This window comes from Pseudophryne corroboree, chromosome 6 (assembly GCF_028390025.1).
Source record: "Pseudophryne corroboree isolate aPseCor3 chromosome 6, aPseCor3.hap2, whole genome shotgun sequence".
Classification (NCBI taxonomy): domain Eukaryota; kingdom Metazoa; phylum Chordata; class Amphibia; order Anura; family Myobatrachidae; genus Pseudophryne; species Pseudophryne corroboree.
Window position 1 is genome coordinate 826746514 of NC_086449.1, and position 16514 is coordinate 826763027.

The 16514-nt window shown below is 55.8% G+C and overlaps 1 protein-coding gene across 3 annotated transcripts in view; it reads left to right on the forward strand.

Annotated features, from left to right (window-relative positions):
• Positions 1 to 16514, forward strand: part of LOC134933820 (BH3-interacting domain death agonist-like) — a 41860-nt gene that overhangs the window by 7979 nt on the left and 17367 nt on the right. The window contains exon 1 of one of the 3 annotated variants that reach the window (XM_063929311.1): positions 16482 to 16506. The exons of the other annotated variants lie outside the window; for them this stretch is intronic. The gene's annotated coding sequence lies outside the window, so the exon portion shown is untranslated. Of the gene's footprint in view, positions 1 to 16481; positions 16507 to 16514 lie in introns of those variants that run through there. 3 annotated transcript variants of the gene reach the window in all.

The window sequence follows — 16514 nt, forward strand, 5'->3', positions numbered from 1 at the left end:
ATTTTATTGACTATAGAGCATTTAAAGGATGCATTTCTATATATGCGAGATGCACAGAGGGATATTTGCACTCTGGCATCAAGAGTAAGTGCGATGTCCATATCTGCCAGAAGATGTTTATGGACACGACAGTGGTCAGGTGATGCAGATTCCAAACGGCACATGGAAGTATTGCCGTATAAAGGGGAGGAGTTATTTGGGGTCGGTCCATCGGACCTGGTGGCCACGGCAACAGCTGGAAAATCCACCTTTTTTACCCCAAGTCACATCTCAGCAGAAAAAGACACCGTCTTTTCAGCCTCAGTCCTTTCGTCCCCATAAGGGCAAGCGGGCAAAAGGCCAGTCATATCTGCCCAGGGATAGAGGAAAGGGAAGAAGACTGCAGCAGGCAGCCCATTCCCAGGAACAGAGCCCTCCACCGCTTCTACTAAGTCCTCAGCATGACGCTGGGGCCGTACAAGCGGACTCAGGTGCGGTGGGGGGTCGTCTCAAGAGTTTCAGCGCGTAGTGGGCTCACTCGCAAGTGGACCCCTGGATCCTACAAGTAGTATCCCAGGGGTACAGATTGGAAATTCGAGACGTCTCCCCCTCGCAGGCTCCTGATGTCTGTTTTACCAACGTCTTCCTCCGACAGGGAGGCAGTATTGGAAACAATTCACAAGCTGTATTCCCAGCAGGTGATAATCAAAGTACCCCTCCTACAACAAGGAAAGGGGTATTATTCCACACTATATTGTGGTACTGAAGCCGGACGGCTCGGTGAGACCTATTCTAAATGGATAATCTTTGAACACTTACATACAAAGGTTCAAATCAAGATGGAGTCACTCAGAGCAGTGATAGCGAACCAATAGGGTGTCCCTGGACATCAAGGTTGCTTACCTCCATGTCCCAAATTGCCCTTCTCACCAAGGGTACCTCAGGTTCGTGGGACGGAACTGTCACTATCAGTTTCAGACGCTGCCGTTTGGATTGTCCACGGCACCCCGGGTCTTTACCAAAGTAATGGCCGAAATGATGATTCTTCTTCAAAGAAAAGGCGTCTTAATTATCCCTTACTTGGACGATCTCCTGATAAGGGCAGGGTCCAGAGAACAGTTGGAAGTCGGAGTAGCACTATCTCAAGTAGTTCTACGACAGCACGGGTGGATTTTAAATATCCAAAATCGCAGCCGTTTCCGACGACACGTCTGCTGTTCCTAGGGATGGTTCTGGACACAGTCCAGAAAAAGGTGTTTCTCCCGGAGGAGAAAGCCAGGGAGTTATCCGAGCTAGTCAGGAACCTCCTAAAACCAGGAAAAGTGTCAGTGCATCATTGCACAAGAGTCCTGGGAAAAATGGTGGCTTATTACGAAGCAATTCCATTCGGCAGATTCCACGCAAGAACCTTTCAGTGGGATCTGCTGGACAAATGGTCCGGATCGCATCTTCAGATGCATCAGCGGATAACCCTATCTCCAAGGACAAGGGTGTCTCTCCTGTGGTGGTTACAGAGTGCTCATCTTCTAGAGGGCCGCAGATTCGGCATTCAGGATTGGATGCTGGTGACCACGGAGGCCAGCCTGAGAGGCTGGGGAGCAGTCACACAAGGAAAAAATTTCCAGGGAGTGTGATCAAGTCTGGAGACTTTTTTCTCCACATAAATATACTGGAGCTAAGGGCAATTTACAATGCTCTAAGCTTAGCAAGACCTCTGCTTCAAGGTCAGCCGGTATTGATCCAGTGGGACATCAACACGGCAGTCGCCCACGTAAACAGACAGGGCGGCACAAGAAGCAGGAGGGCAATGGCAGAAACTGCAAGGATTTTTCGCTGGGCGGAAAATCATGTGATAGCACTGTCAGCAGTGTTCATTCCGGGAGTGGACAACTGGGAAGCAGACTTCCTCAGCACAACCTCCACCCGGGAGAGTGGGGACTTCATCGGGAAGTCTTCCACATGATTGTGAACCGTTGGGAAAGACCAAAGGTGGACATGATGGCGTCCCGCCTGAACAAAAAACTGGACAAGTATTGCGCCAGGTCAAAAGACCCTCAGGCAATAGCTGTGGACGTTCTGGTAACACCGTGGGTGTACCAGTCGGTGTATGTCTTACCTCCTCTGCTTCTCATACCCAAGGTATTGAGAATTATAAGACGTAGAGGAGTAAGAACTATACTCGTGGCTCCGGATTGGCCAAGAAGGACTTGGTACCCGGAACTTCAAGAGATGCTCACAGAGGACTCATGGCCTCTGCCGCTAAGAAGGGACTTGTTTCAGCAAGTACCATGTCTGTTCCAAGACTTACCGCGGCTGCGTTTGACGGCATGGCGGTTGAACGCCGGATCCTAAGGGAAAAAGGCATTCCGGAAGAGGTCATTCCTACCCTGGTCAAAGCCAGGAAGGAGGTGACTGCACAACATTATCACCACATGTGGCAAAAATATGTTGCGTGGTGTGAGGCCAGGAAGGCCCCACGAAGAAATTTCAACTCGGTCGTTTCCTGCATTCCTGCAAACAGGAGTGTCTATGGGCCTCAAATTGGGGTCCATTAAGGTTCCAATTTCGGCCCTGTCGATTTTCTTCCAAAAAAGAATTGGCTTCAGTTCCTGAAGTCCAGAAGTTTGTCAAGGGAGTGCTGCATATACAACCCCCTTTTGTGCCTCCGTGGCACTGTGGGATCTCAACGTAGTTCTGGGATTCCTCAAATCACATTGGTTTAAACCGCTCAAATCTGTGGATTTGAAATATTTCACAGGGAAAGTGACCATGCGGTTGGCCCTGGCCTCGGCCAGGCGAGTGTCAGAATTGGCGGCGTTTGTCTCACAAAAGCCCATATCTGATTGTCCATTCGGACAGGGCAGAGCTGCGGACTCGTCCCCAGTTTCTCCCTAAGGTGGTGTCAGTGTTTCACCTGAACCAGCTTATTGTGGTACCTGCGGCTACTAGGGACTTGGAGGACTCCAAGTTGCTAGATGTTGTCAGGGCCCTGAAAATATAGTTTCCAGGACGACTGGAGTCAGGAAAACTGACTTGCTGTTATCCTGTATGCACCCAACAAACTGGGTGCTCTTGCTTCTAAGCAGACGATTGCTAGTTGGATGTGTAGTACAATTCAGCTTGCACATTCTGTGGCAGGCCTGCCACAGCCAAAATATGTAAATGCCCATTTCACAAGGAAGGTGGGCTCATCTTGGGCGGCTGCCCGAGGGCTCTCGGCTTTACAACTTTGCCGAGCTGATACTTGGTCAGGGGCACACCCTGACTGAGGAGGACCTGGAGTTCTCTCATTCGGTGCTGCAGAGTCATCCGCACTCTCCCGCCCGTTTGGGAGCTTTGGTATAATCCCCATGGTCCTGACGGAGTCCCCAGCATCCACTTAGGACGTTAGAGAAAATAAGAATTTACTTACCGATAATTCTATTTCTCGTAGTCCGTAGTGGATGCTGGGCGCCCATCCCAAGTGCGGATTGTCTGCAATACTTGTACATAGTTATTGTTACAAAAATCGGGTTATTATTGTTGTGAGCCATCTTTTCAGAGGCTCCGCTGTTATCATGCTGTTACCTGGGTTCAGATCACAGGTTGTACAGTGTGATTGGTGTGGCTGGTATGAGTCTTACCCGGGATTCAAAATCCTTCCTTATTGTGTACGCTCGTCCGGGCACAGTATCCTAACTGAGGCTTGGAGGAGGGTCATAGGGGGAGGAGCCAGTGCACACCACCTGATCCTAAAGCTTTTACTTTTGTGCCCTGTCTCCTGCGGAGCCGCTATTCCCCATGGTCCTGACGGAGTCCCCAGCATCCACTACGGACTACGAGAAATAGAATTATCGGTAAGTAAATTCTTATTTTCCCACGTTTCCTCTTCCAGCTCAGTAATATTCTGGGTGCGTCTTGTACCTCCCCTCAGATGTTCTGATTATCTGTCTGTTAACCCTGTGAGTAATTCACCCCTGTAAGGTAGGGGTGGGTATGTAACGGTAGGTCACAGGCAGGGGTAGGTGTTTAACTGCAGGCCCCAGGCGAGGGTATAGGTGGATCACTGCAGGATCCAGGTGGGGAGGATAGGTGGGTCACTGCGGGCTCCAGGTGGGGGGGATAGGTGGGTCACTGCGGGCCTTGGGCAGGAGTTGGTGGGTATCTGCAGGTTCCAGACGGGGGTATGTTGGGAACTGCAGGGAATATGTGGGTCCCGCAGGCCCCGGGCGGGGGTATGTGAGCAAGTGCATGTCCCAGGCAGGGAGTAGGTGTGTATCTTTAGGTCCCAGGCGGGGTAGGTGGGTAACTGCAGGCCCTGTGCGAGGGTAGGTGGGTATCTTTAGGTCCCAGGCGGGGTGGGTGGGTAACTGCAGGCCCTGTGTGAGGGTAGGTGGGTATCTTTAGGTCCCAGGCGGGGTGGGTGGGTAACTGCAGGCCCTGTGCGGGGGTAGGTGGGTATCTTTAGGTCCCAGGCGGGGTGGGTGGGTAACTGCAGGCCCTGTGCGGGGGTAGGTGGGTATCTTTAGGTCCCAGGCGGGGTAGGTGGGTAACTGCAGGCCCTGTGCGGGGGTAGGTGAGTATCTTTAGGTCCCAGGCGGGGTAGGTGGGTAACTGCAGGCCCTGTGCGGGGGTAGGTGTGTATCTTTAGATCCCAGGCGGGGTAGGTGGGTAACTGCAGGCCCTGTGCGAGGGTAGGTGGGTATCTTTAGGTCCCAGGTGGGGTAGGTGGGTAACTGCAGGCCCTGTGCGAGGGTAGGTGGGTATTTTTAGGTCCCAGGCGGGGTGGGTGGGTAACTGCAGGCCCTGTGCAGGGGTAGGTGTGTACTTTAGGTCCCAGGCGGGGTAGGTGGGTAACTGCAGGCCCTGTGCGACGGTAGGTGGGTATCTTTAGGTCCCAGGCAGGGTAGGTGGGTAACTGCAGGCCCTGTGCGGGGGTAGGTGGGTATCTTTAGGTCCCAGGCGGGGTAGGTGGGTAACTGCAAGCCCTGTGCGGGGGTAGGTGGGTATCTTTAGGTCCCAGGCGGGGTAGGTGGGTAACTGCAGGCCCTGTGCGGGGGTAGGTGGGTATCTTTAGGTCCCAGGCGGGGTAGGTGGGTAACTGCAGGCCCTGTGCGGGGATAGGTGGGTATCTTTAGGTCCCAGGCGGGGTGGGTGGGTAACTGCAGGCCCTGTGCGAGGGTAGGTGGGTATCTTTAGATCCCAGGCGGGGTAGGTGGGTAACTGCAGGCCCTGTGCGGGGATAGGTGGGTATCTTTAGGTCCCAGGCGGGGTAGGTGGGTAACTGCAGGCCCTGTGCGGGGGTAGGTGGGTATCTTTAGGTCCCAGGCGGGGTGGGTGGGTAACTGCAGGCCCTGTGCGGGGGTAGGTGGGTATCTTTAGGTCCCAGGCGGGGTGGGTGGGTAACTGCAGGCCCTGTGCGGGGGTAGTTGGGTATCTTTAGGTCCCTGGCGGGGTGGGTGGGTAACTGCAGGCCCTGTGCGGGGGTAGTTGGGTATCTTTAGGTCCCAGGCGGGGTGGGTGGGTAACTGCAGGCCCTGTGCGGGGGTAGGTGGGTATCTTTAGGTCCCAGGCGAGGTGGGTGGGTAACTGCAGGCCCTGTGCGGGGGTAGGTGGGTATCTTTAGGTCCCAGGCGGGGTGGGTGGGTAACTGCAGGCCCTGTGCGAGGGTAGGTGGGTATCTTTAGGTCCCAGGCGAGATGGGTGGGTAACTGCAGGCCCTGTGCGGGGGTAGGTGGGTATCTTTAGGTCCCAGGCGGGGTGGGTGGGTAACTGCAGGCCCTGTGCGGGGGTAGGTGGGTATCTTTAGGTCCCAGGCGGGGTAGGTGGGTATCTTTAGGTCCCAGGCGGGGTAGGTGGGTAACTGCAGGCCCTATGCGGGGGTAGGTGGGTATCTTTAGGTCCCAGGCGGGGTGGGTGGGTGGGTAACTGCAGGCCCTGTGCGGGGGTAGGTGGGTATCTTTAGGTCCCAGGCGGGGTAGGTGGGTATCTTTAGGTCCCAGGCGGGGTAGGTGGGTAACTGCAGGCCCTCTGCGGGGGTAGGTGGGTATCTTTAGGTCCCAGGCGGGGTGGGTGGGTAACTGCAGGCCCTGTGCGGGGGTAGGTGGGTATCTTTAGGTCCCAGGCGGGGTGGGTGGGTAACTGCAGGCCCTGTGCGGGGGAAGGTGGGTATCTTTAGGTCCCAGGCGGGGTAGGTGGGTAACTGCAGGCCCTGTGCGGGGGTAGGTGGGTATCTTTAGGTCCCAGGCGGGGTGGGTGGGTAACTGCAGGCCCTGTGCGGGGGTAGGTGGGTATCTTTAGGTCCCAGGCGGGGTGGGTGGGTAACTGCAGGCCCTGTGCGGGGGTAGGTGGGTATCTTTAGGTCCCAGGCGGGGTAGGTGGGTATCTTTAGGTCCCAGGCGGGGTAGGTGGGTAACTGCAGGCCCTGTGCGGGGGTAGGTGGGTATCTTTAGGTCCCAGGCGGGGTGGGTGGGTGGGTAACTGCAGGCCCTGTGCGGGGGTAGGTGGGTATCTTTAGGTCCCAGGCGGGGTAGGTGGGTATCTTTAGGTCCCAGGCGGGGTAGGTGGGTAACTGCAGGCCCTGTGCGGGGGTAGGTGGGTATCTTTAGGTCCCAGGCGGGGTGGGTGGGTGGGTGGGTAACTGCAGGCCCTGTGCGGGGGTAGGTGGGTATCTTTAGGTCCCAGGCGGGGTGGGTGGGTGGGTAACTGCAGGCCCTGTGCGGGGGTAGGTGGGTATCTTTAGGTCCCAGGCGGGGTGGGTGGGTAACTGCAGGCCCTGTGCGGGGGTAGGTGGGTATCTTTAGGTTCCAGGCGAGGTGGGTGGGTAACTGCAGGCCCTGTGCGGGGATAGGTGGCTATCTTTAGGTCCCAGGCAAGGTGGGTGGGTAACTGCAGGCCCTGTGCGGGGGTAGGTGGGTATCTTTAGGTCCCAGGCGGGGTGGGTGGGTAACTGCAGGCCCTGTGCGGGGGTAGGTGGGTAACTGCAGGCCCTGTGCGGGGGTAGGTGGGTATCTTTAGGTCCCAGGCGGGGTAGGTGGGTAACTGCAGGCCCTGTGCGGGGATAGGTGGGTATCTTTAGGTCCCAGGCGGGGTGGGTGGGTAACTGCAGGCCCTGTGCGAGGGTAGGTGGGTATCTTTAGGTCCCAGGCGGGGTAGGTGGGTAACTGCAGGCCCTGTGCGGGGATAGGTGGGTATCTTTAGGTCCCAGGCGGGGTAGGTGGGTAACTGCAGGCCCTGTGCGGGGGTAGGTGGGTATCTTTAGGTCCCAGGCGGGGTGGGTGGGTAACTGCAGGCCCTGTGCGGGGGTAGGTGGGTATCTTTAGGTCCCAGGCGGGGTGGGTGGGTAACTGCAGGCCCTGTGCGGGGGTAGGTGGGTATCTTTAGGTCCCAGGCGGGGTGGGTGGGTAACTGCAGGCCCTGTGCGAGGGTAGGTGTGTATCTTTAGGTCCCAGGCGGGGTAGGTGGGTAACTGCAGGCCCTGTGCGAGGGTAGGTGTGTATCTTTAGGTCCCAGGCGGAGTGGGTGGGTAACTGCAGGCCCTGTGCGGGGGTAGGTGGGTATCTTTAGGTCCCAGGCGAGGTGGGTGGGTAACTGCAGGCCCTGTGCGGGGGTAGGTGGGTAGCTTTAGGTCCCAGGCGGGGTGGGTGGGTAACTGCAGGCCCTGTGCGAGGGTAGGTGTGTATCTTTAGGTCCCAGGCGGGGTAGGTGGGTAACTGCAGGCCCTGTGCGAGGGTAGGTGGGTATCTTTAGGTCCCAGGCGAGGTGGGTGGGTAACTGCAGGCCCTGTGCGGGGGTAGGTGGGTATCTTTAGGTCCCAGGCGGGGTAGGTGGGTAACTGCAGGCCCTGTGCGAGGATAGGTGTGTATCTTTAGGTCCCAGGCGGAGTGGGTGGGTAACTGCAGGCCCTGTGCGGGGGTAGGTGGGTATCTTTAGGTCCCAGGCGGGGTGGGTGGGTAACTGCAGGCCCTGTGCGAGGGTAGGTGTGTATCTTTAGGTCCCAGGTGGAGTGGGTGGGTAACTGCAGGCCCTGTGCGCGGGTAGGTGGGTATCTTTAGGTCCTAGGTGGGATAGGTGGGTAACTGCAGGCCCTGTGCGAGGGTAGGTGGGTATCTTTAGGTCCCAGGCGGGGTGGGTGGGTAACTGCAGGCCCTGTGCGGGGGTAGGTGGGTATCTTTAGGTCCCAGGTGGGGTAGGTGGGTAACTGCAGGCCCTGTGCGAGGGTAGGTGGGTATCTTTAGGTCCCAGGTGGGGCAGGTGGGTAACTGCAGGCCCTGTGCGAGAGTAGGTGTGTATCTTTAGGTCCCAGGCGGGGTGGGTGGGTAACTGCAGGCCCTGTGCGAGGGTAGGTGGGTATCTTTAGGTCCCAGGTGGGGTGGGTGGGTAACTGCAGGCCCTGTGCGGGGGTAGGTGGGTATCTTTAGGTCCCAGGCGGGGTAGGTGGGTAACTGCAAGCCCTGTGCGGGGGTAGGTGGGTATCTTTAGGTCCCAGGCGGGGTAGGTGGGTAACTGCAGGCCCTGTGCGGGGGTAGGTGGGTATCTTTAGGTCCCAGGCGGGGTGGGTGGGTGGGTAACTGCAGGCCCTGTGCGGGGGTAGGTGGGTATCTTTAGGTCCCAGGCGGGGTAGGTGGGTATCTTTAGGTCCCAGGCGGGGTAGGTGGGTAACTGCAGGCCCTGTGCGGGGGTAGGTGGGTATCTTTAGGTCCCAGGCGGGGTGGGTGGGTGGGTGGGTGGGTAACTGCAGGCCCTGTGCGGGGGTAGGTGGGTATCTTTAGGTCCCAGGCGGGGTGGGTGGGTGGGTAACTGCAGGCCCTGTGCGGGGGTAGGTGGGTATCTTTAGGTCCCAGGCGGGGTGGGTGGGTAACTGCAGGCCCTGTGCGGGGGTAGGTGGGTATCTTTAGGTTCCAGGCGAGGTGGGTGGGTAACTGCAGGCCCTGTGCGGGGATAGGTGGCTATCTTTAGGTCCCAGGCAAGGTGGGTGGGTAACTGCAGGCCCTGTGCGGGGGTAGGTGGGTATCTTTAGGTCCCAGGCGGGGTGGGTGGGTAACTGCAGGCCCTGTGCGGGGGTAGGTGGGTAACTGCAGGCCCTGTGCGGGGGTAGGTGGGTATCTTTAGGTCCCAGGCGGGGTAGGTGGGTAACTGCAGGCCCTGTGCGGGGATAGGTGGGTATCTTTAGGTCCCAGGCGGGGTGGGTGGGTAACTGCAGGCCCTGTGCGAGGGTAGGTGGGTATCTTTAGGTCCCAGGCGGGGTAGGTGGGTAACTGCAGGCCCTGTGCGGGGATAGGTGGGTATCTTTAGGTCCCAGGCGGGGTAGGTGGGTAACTGCAGGCCCTGTGCGGGGGTAGGTGGGTATCTTTAGGTCCCAGGCGGGGTGGGTGGGTAACTGCAGGCCCTGTGCGGGGGTAGGTGGGTATCTTTAGGTCCCAGGCGGGGTGGGTGGGTAACTGCAGGCCCTGTGCGGGGGTAGGTGGGTATCTTTAGGTCCCAGGCGGGGTGGGTGGGTAACTGCAGGCCCTGTGCGAGGGTAGGTGTGTATCTTTAGGTCCCAGGCGGGGTAGGTGGGTAACTGCAGGCCCTGTGCGAGGGTAGGTGTGTATCTTTAGGTCCCAGGCGGAGTGGGTGGGTAACTGCAGGCCCTGTGCGGGGGTAGGTGGGTATCTTTAGGTCCCAGGCGAGGTGGGTGGGTAACTGCAGGCCCTGTGCGGGGGTAGGTGGGTAGCTTTAGGTCCCAGGCGGGGTGGGTGGGTAACTGCAGGCCCTGTGCGAGGGTAGGTGTGTATCTTTAGGTCCCAGGCGGGGTAGGTGGGTAACTGCAGGCCCTGTGCGGGGGTAGGTGGGTATCTTTAGGTCCCAGGCGGGGTAGGTGGGTAACTGCAGGCCCTGTGCGAGGGTAGGTGTGTATCTTTAGGTCCCAGGTGGAGTGGGTGGGTAACTGCAGGCCCTGTGCGAGGGTAGGTGTGTATCTTTAGGTCCCAGGCGGAGTGGGTGGGTAACTGCAGGCCCTGTGCGGGGGTAGGTGGGTATCTTTAGGTCCCAGGCGGGGTGGGTGGGTAACTGCAGGCCCTGTGCGGGAGTAGGTGGGTATCTTTAGGTCCCAGGCGGGGTGGGTGGGTAACTGCAGGCCCTGTGCGCGGGTAGGTGGGTATCTTTAGGTCCCAGGTGGGATAGGTGGGTAACTGCAGGCCCTGTGCGAGGGTAGGTGGGTATCTTTAGGTCCCAGGCGGGGTGGGTGGGTAACTGCAGGCCCTGTGCGGGGGTAGGTGGGTATCTTTAGGTCCCAGGTGGGGTAGGTGGGTAACTGCAGGCCCTGTGCGAGGGTAGGTGGGTATCTTTAGGTCCCAGGTGGGGCAGGTGGGTAACTGCAGGCCCTGTGCGAGAGTAGGTGTGTATCTTTAGGTCCCAGGCGGGGTGGGTGGGTAACTGCAGGCCCTGTGCGAGGGTAGGTGGGTATCTTTAGGTCCCAGGTGGGGTGGGTGGGTAACTGCAGGCCCTGTGCGGGGGTAGGTGGGTATCTTTAGGTCCCAGGCGGGGTAGGTGGGTAACTGCAAGCCCTGTGCGGGGGTAGGTGGGTATCTTTAGGTCCCAGGCGGGGTAGGTGGGTAACTGCAAGCCCTGTGCGGGGGTAGGTGGGTATCTTTAGGTCCCAGGTGGAGTGGGTGGGTAACTGCAAGCCCTGTGCGGGGGTAGGTGGGTATCTTTAGGTCCCAGGTGGAGTGGGTGGGTAACTGCAACCCCTGTGCGGGGGTAGGTGGGTATCTTTAGGTCCCAGGTGGAGTGGGTGGGTAACTGCAAGCCCTGTGCGGGGGTAGGTGGGTATCTTTAGGTCCCAGGTGGAGTGGGTGGGTAACTGCAAGCCCTGTGCGGGGGTAGGTGGGTATCTTTAGGTCCCAGGTGGAGTGGGTGGGTAACTGCAAGCCCTGTGCGGGGGTAGGTGGGTATACTGTTGCAGCCGCCCTCTGCCCTGTAGTGTATTATGTAGACGCCCTCAGTCAGAGGATGGTGCTGTCGCTGAGAGTCGCACAGCATGCTGGGAGGGGAGAATATATGACTCTATAGATATTACACACCCTGATCCTCAGTTGTTATGTATCAGCGTCTATCCGCCTCAGAGAAAAGAAAGCGGAACTGGTTTTGAGGAGGAAACCACGAGAGTGAGGGGCGGTCGCCTCACACGCAGACACATGGGCAGAGGGGACATACAAGACGTAATACTGATACTGACCGTTATATGTAACCTGCTATATACCAGCGCAGGCATTCCCGGAACCCAGTCACTAATTATTGACACTATATTATAAACAATTATTAGGATAAAGGTAGAAAATATTTAGATGATTATATTTTTTTACCTAAAACTCCACAATGAAGAGGTGGTGGAGCCACAGCCCTGTAATGGGACGTGGCCAGGCCCCCATGGTGAATCCACAGTCTGCTTGGTTGGCCCTGTAATGGGATGTGGCCAGGCCCCCATGGTGAATCCACAGTCTGCTTGGTTGGCCCTGTAATGGGACGTGGCCAGGCCCCCATGGTGGAGCCACAGCCGGCTAGGTTGGCCCTGTAATGGGACGTGGCCAGGCCCCCATGGTGAATCCACAGTCTGCTTGGTTGGCCCTGTAATGGGACGTGGCCAGGCCCCCATGGTGAATCCACAGTCGGCTAGGTTGGCCCTGTAATGGGAAGTGGCCAGGCCCCCATGGTGGAGCCACAGTCGGCTAGGTTGGCCCTGTAATGGGACGTGGCCAGGCCCCCATGGTGGAGCCACAGTGGGCTCTGTTGGCCCTGTAATGGGACGTGGCCAGGCCCCCATGGTGGAGCCACAGCCGGCTAGGTTGGCCCTGTAATGGGACGTGGCCAGGCCCCCATGGTGGAGCCACAGTCGGCTAGGTTGGCCCTGTAATGGGACGTGGCCAGGCCCCCATGGTGGAGCCGCTAGGTTGGCCCTGTAATGGGACGTGGCAAGGCCCCCATGGTGGAGCCACAGCAGGCTAGGTTGGCCCTGTGAAGGGACGTGGGCAGGCCCCCATGGTGGAGCCACAGCCGGCTAGGTTGGCCCTGTGAAGGGACGTGGGCAGGCTCCCATGGCAGGGTCACGCTCTGTCTTTGTTTCTGCTCCTTATTTCTTACATTAGTAACTTACTAACGCGCCACAAAATGATAATTTGATCCGGATTGCACAATTTGTTTTTAATTTATAAGCTTGGATATTGATTAGCACCGGTGCGCGGGTTCCCCTCTCCCTGTAGTGTGGCAGCACCTGGCAGTGTTCCCGGTTACCGTCCCCTCTCACACGGGGGTAGACTACCCTCGTTACTGTTATTGATCGCCGTCTGTGCGCTCTCCTCGTGTTCTGCACACCCAGCTGTCTCTCTGGATGTAATGTAGAGTATTCTGCTTACTGGTTCTCACATCATTCCGATGTTTGCCGCCATCGAATGGTAAACATTTGATGGTGTTCCGATGTTTTCTCCGGGTCCCGCTCTCAATCCCATCCCCGGCCAGCCACGCTGCAGAGGTTTTGCGCATGCACAAATCATATGACTTTTTTTTTTCTATCGAATTCTTTTGATGCGATAGTTAATTACCATTACATCAAAAGATCCGATGGCGGAAGCTCAGCCATCATTTTATGGTGGGCTTCCGATGTCCATCCCTATACATAACTGCATTTACCCATGGTGCCTCTCTTCCACTCCACTGCGGCTGGCAGCCGGGGTTGGGGGAGGAGCTTCTGTAACTGAGCAGACACAGAGTGACTGACAGACGTGCACACTATCTCTGCAGAGATGCAGAGCACACGGTGTAAGTGTGCAGAGCGCCCAAATAATCAGGTAATGAAACAGTTAGTGGCTGATTAAGGCATAGTGCAGGCCTGGCCAACCTGTGGCACTCCAGCTGTTGTAAAACTACAAGTCCCAGCGTGCCCTGCAACAGTTTTCCTATTAGGGAATGCTAAAACTCTGGCAGGGCATGCTGGGATGTGTAGTTTCACAACATCTGGAGAGCCGCAGGTTGGCCAGGTCTGGCATAGTGTGTGTAGCATTAGCATATGGGGGGCAGGGGGCTGCGCAACCGATTCATCATTAAGCCCCCCCCCCCCGAGTCCCCAGCTTCTTCTAGAGCAGGTATGTCCAAACTGCGGCCCTCCAGCTGTTGTGAAACTACATATCCCAGCATGCCCTGACACAGTTTTACTGTCAGAGAATGCTAAAGCTGTGTCAGGGCATGCTGGGATGTGTAGTTTCTCAACAGCTGGAGGGCCGCAGTTTGGACATGCCTGTTCTAGAGGATGCTTGTGTTATTCACCAGCTCTCACATAAGTTGCAGGTCTGTTTATTTTTCTGTATTTATTGAGTGACATTAATAAATGACATCTAATCTTTTTAATCTAATGTGCTTTAGGATAGTGCTTGCGATAAAAGGAGTGTCAGCTCTTTGGGCCACTGCACTCATTAAGTTTTATTGCTTACGCCCATGTTCGGTCTGATAACGGGCAGTGTATATATTATACAGTATAATAATTCTCCAGTTTGAGGAGTTTTCCCCCTTGCAGATAAAGGGTTAAGTGTTGTGGTTCACGGGAAGCCCCCGAGTGTGTCTGGTGTACCATCGCTCCTGTTCAGACAAGTGCTGGTTATTTCCCTCTGCCGTGACGTCATACATTGGTCATACATATATCTATATATTGCACGGGGAGTAAGATTAGCTGGGGACGGCTGACTCCTGGATGTGCTGCAAGCGGAGCCCTCCTGGGTACAGACTCTTACTATATATTATGTTGTGTGTGTCTATTTATACATTTGTGTACTTGTACTGGGTACAGTGCTGAGTAGATCCGGGGGGAATGTGTGTTGTCAGCCGGTTGTTACTGATAATGGATTTGCAGAAGTTGAGGATTCCGTGCGATATTCTGTTTTTACCTACTGGGGTTTTACCCCGGCGTTTGTGAGACGTCTGAGCGGGAAGTAATTGTGGTTACTGCTGTGTAGGAAGGTGTGATGTTACTGTATATGTCGCCAGTTACGTATATAGTGCTGCACTCCTATTCCGCAGCGTTGTACAGAGAGTATATCAGTCACATTAGTCCCTGAGCCATACTTGCCTACTCTCCCGGAATGGCCGGGAGGCTCCCGAAAATCGGGTGACCCTGCCGGCCCCCCGGAAGAGCAGGCAAGTCTCCCAATTTCAGGGGTCCCCCCGGCCAGGCCGCCCACTTAGCGAGTAAAGTGGGCTTTCCGGGCAGGCGATGATGCAAATCACGTCATCATAGCCACGCCCCCTGCTGTATAATGCCGGTAATAGTGGCATTACACAGCGGGGGGCGTGGCTTACATGACACGATCCACCTCTGGCCCGCCCCCCTGCTGAGCCGACCTGGCTGCTCTCTCCCGGAGAGAGCAGCCATAAAGTCGGCAAGAATGCCCTGACAGCAGAGCTTGCGCTTCATGGGCCTAATTCAGATCTGATCGCAGCAGCAAATTTGTTAGCAGTTGGGCAAAACCATGTGCACTGCAGGTGGGGCAGATGTAACATGTGCAGAGAGAGTTAGATTGGGATGGGGTGTGATCAAACTGAAATCTAAACTGCAGTGTAAACATAAAACAGCCAGTATTTACCCTGCACAGAAACAATATAACCCACCCAAATCTAACTCTCTCTGCACATGTTACATCTACCTCACCTGCAGTGTACATAGTTTTGCCCAACTGCTAAAAAAGTTGCTGCTGCGATCAACTCAGAATTACCCCCAATATTCACTATCCCATGTACACACACATGCACACGCAAAGGTTTATTAATCTAGTCGCAATATGTTTTTGGTGTGCGGGGCACTTGGAAACCCAGGCAACGGGGAGAACAAACAAACTCCACACAGATTGTTCCTTAGGAACTGTAGTCATGATCTCAGGGCTGTGAGGCCGTAATGCTAATCACTACGCCGCCGTGCCGCCCTGTGCTGTTATTTGGTTCCATGTAACCGTCCCCCCAGGTGATAACACTGCAGGTTTCAGTTTGAAAAACGTTCCCTTACAAATCCCAGCTGATGGTTTACGTCGGCGCCTCCGGGAACTGGGGCCTCGTGCCGCCAACTTCTGGATTTTTGTACTGAAACTTTCCCTTTTTTATTTTTTAAGCAACACAGGAACATTTATAGGGGTCACGTCAGTTAGGGGCGACGTGGCGATCCAGATGGGCGCAGTACTATTACCGATGTAGAAGGGACCGTATGAGCAAATATGTCAGCAGGCGGACGTTGCGGCAATGTACGGCGGCCCATCGGCCCTCACTGAAATGACCTATACAGTATGTGCCACAGGGGACTGTTAGGAAAGGCGATTTGCACCTAGCACCCAGTGAGTAGTTTCCTTTTATTTTCTAGTCTGCGCTGGATAAATGACAGCTGGAACCTGATTGGCTGCTTTGGTCAGTTGCATATGTAAATATCCCACAGCGGCTTTTGCAGCGTCCGTCTGGTTGGTTAATGTTTCCACACACCGCCTGGAAAACTTGTATCTGGGGTACACAGAGCGGGCCCACCTACAGGTTTAGCATTTTAGTGCGATGGTTGGATCCGGGGGAGTGACTGGAAGTCATCCCATTGTTGGGGGAACCGTTCTTGGTCAGCGACCCGGCTCTGTGCACCCCCTCCTGTACCCTCCCCCCTGTCATTGTGGCTGGTGAGGTTTGTGGTTGATAATGTGTCAGTCTGGGTGCTGCTAAAACTTTCCCTATGATACAACTGCACCAGTGTGATTCTAGATGAACATTGTCAGATATGAACCCTGCAGGCAAAGTGCACTGTTCAGTGTCACCCTGTCATCCCAGTGCAGCCCCCCCCCCCCCATTTATAGACATCTGAGGCTCCTCCCATATCTATAAGACAGTGTCTGATACAGGTAGAAAAGCTGGGAGTGCAGACATTTGGGCCGCTGTGACATCACTGGCCCCGCCCCGGTGCATAGTACCCTACCAGCCAGCTTCATCCCATGACCACTGATATACAGTATGTGTGTATATTCATATATGATATATGTATACTGTAGAGACGTACCCTACGTTACAATGATAAATATATCAGGAGTATTTGGGCTGTTGGTGGAGGGGGGGTGTAAGAAACGTATCTGTCTGTCATCAGAAAACAGGCCCCACCAGAACATAACCGAGGACACACAGGGGGCACAATTAAAGGGGAACCCTTCCTGTTGCTTTATCTATACATTTGTTTCCATGCATGGCCCTTGGATACGACAAACAATAAGCTTTGGCCACCACCCGTACTGCGCAGCAGCTGTGAGGGCGTCATAGAGGCGGGGAGCCGCTGTAAGGTGAATCATGGAGTGATAGATCCATCCTGCATTACTTGTATGTTACACGTGTTATGTCGTAGAATATATCGCTGGGCGTATGTGAATTTATAATGAGTGGAAACTGCCACCCTGATCCCTGACCCTGAGATCTCATTCCCAGGTTGCAGTGGAACAGCGCCCCCCTAGTGGCCATTTCACCAGGGCCGGTGTTACTCCAAGCAATAATTCCCTTCAGAACTTCGACTTAGTAAGATC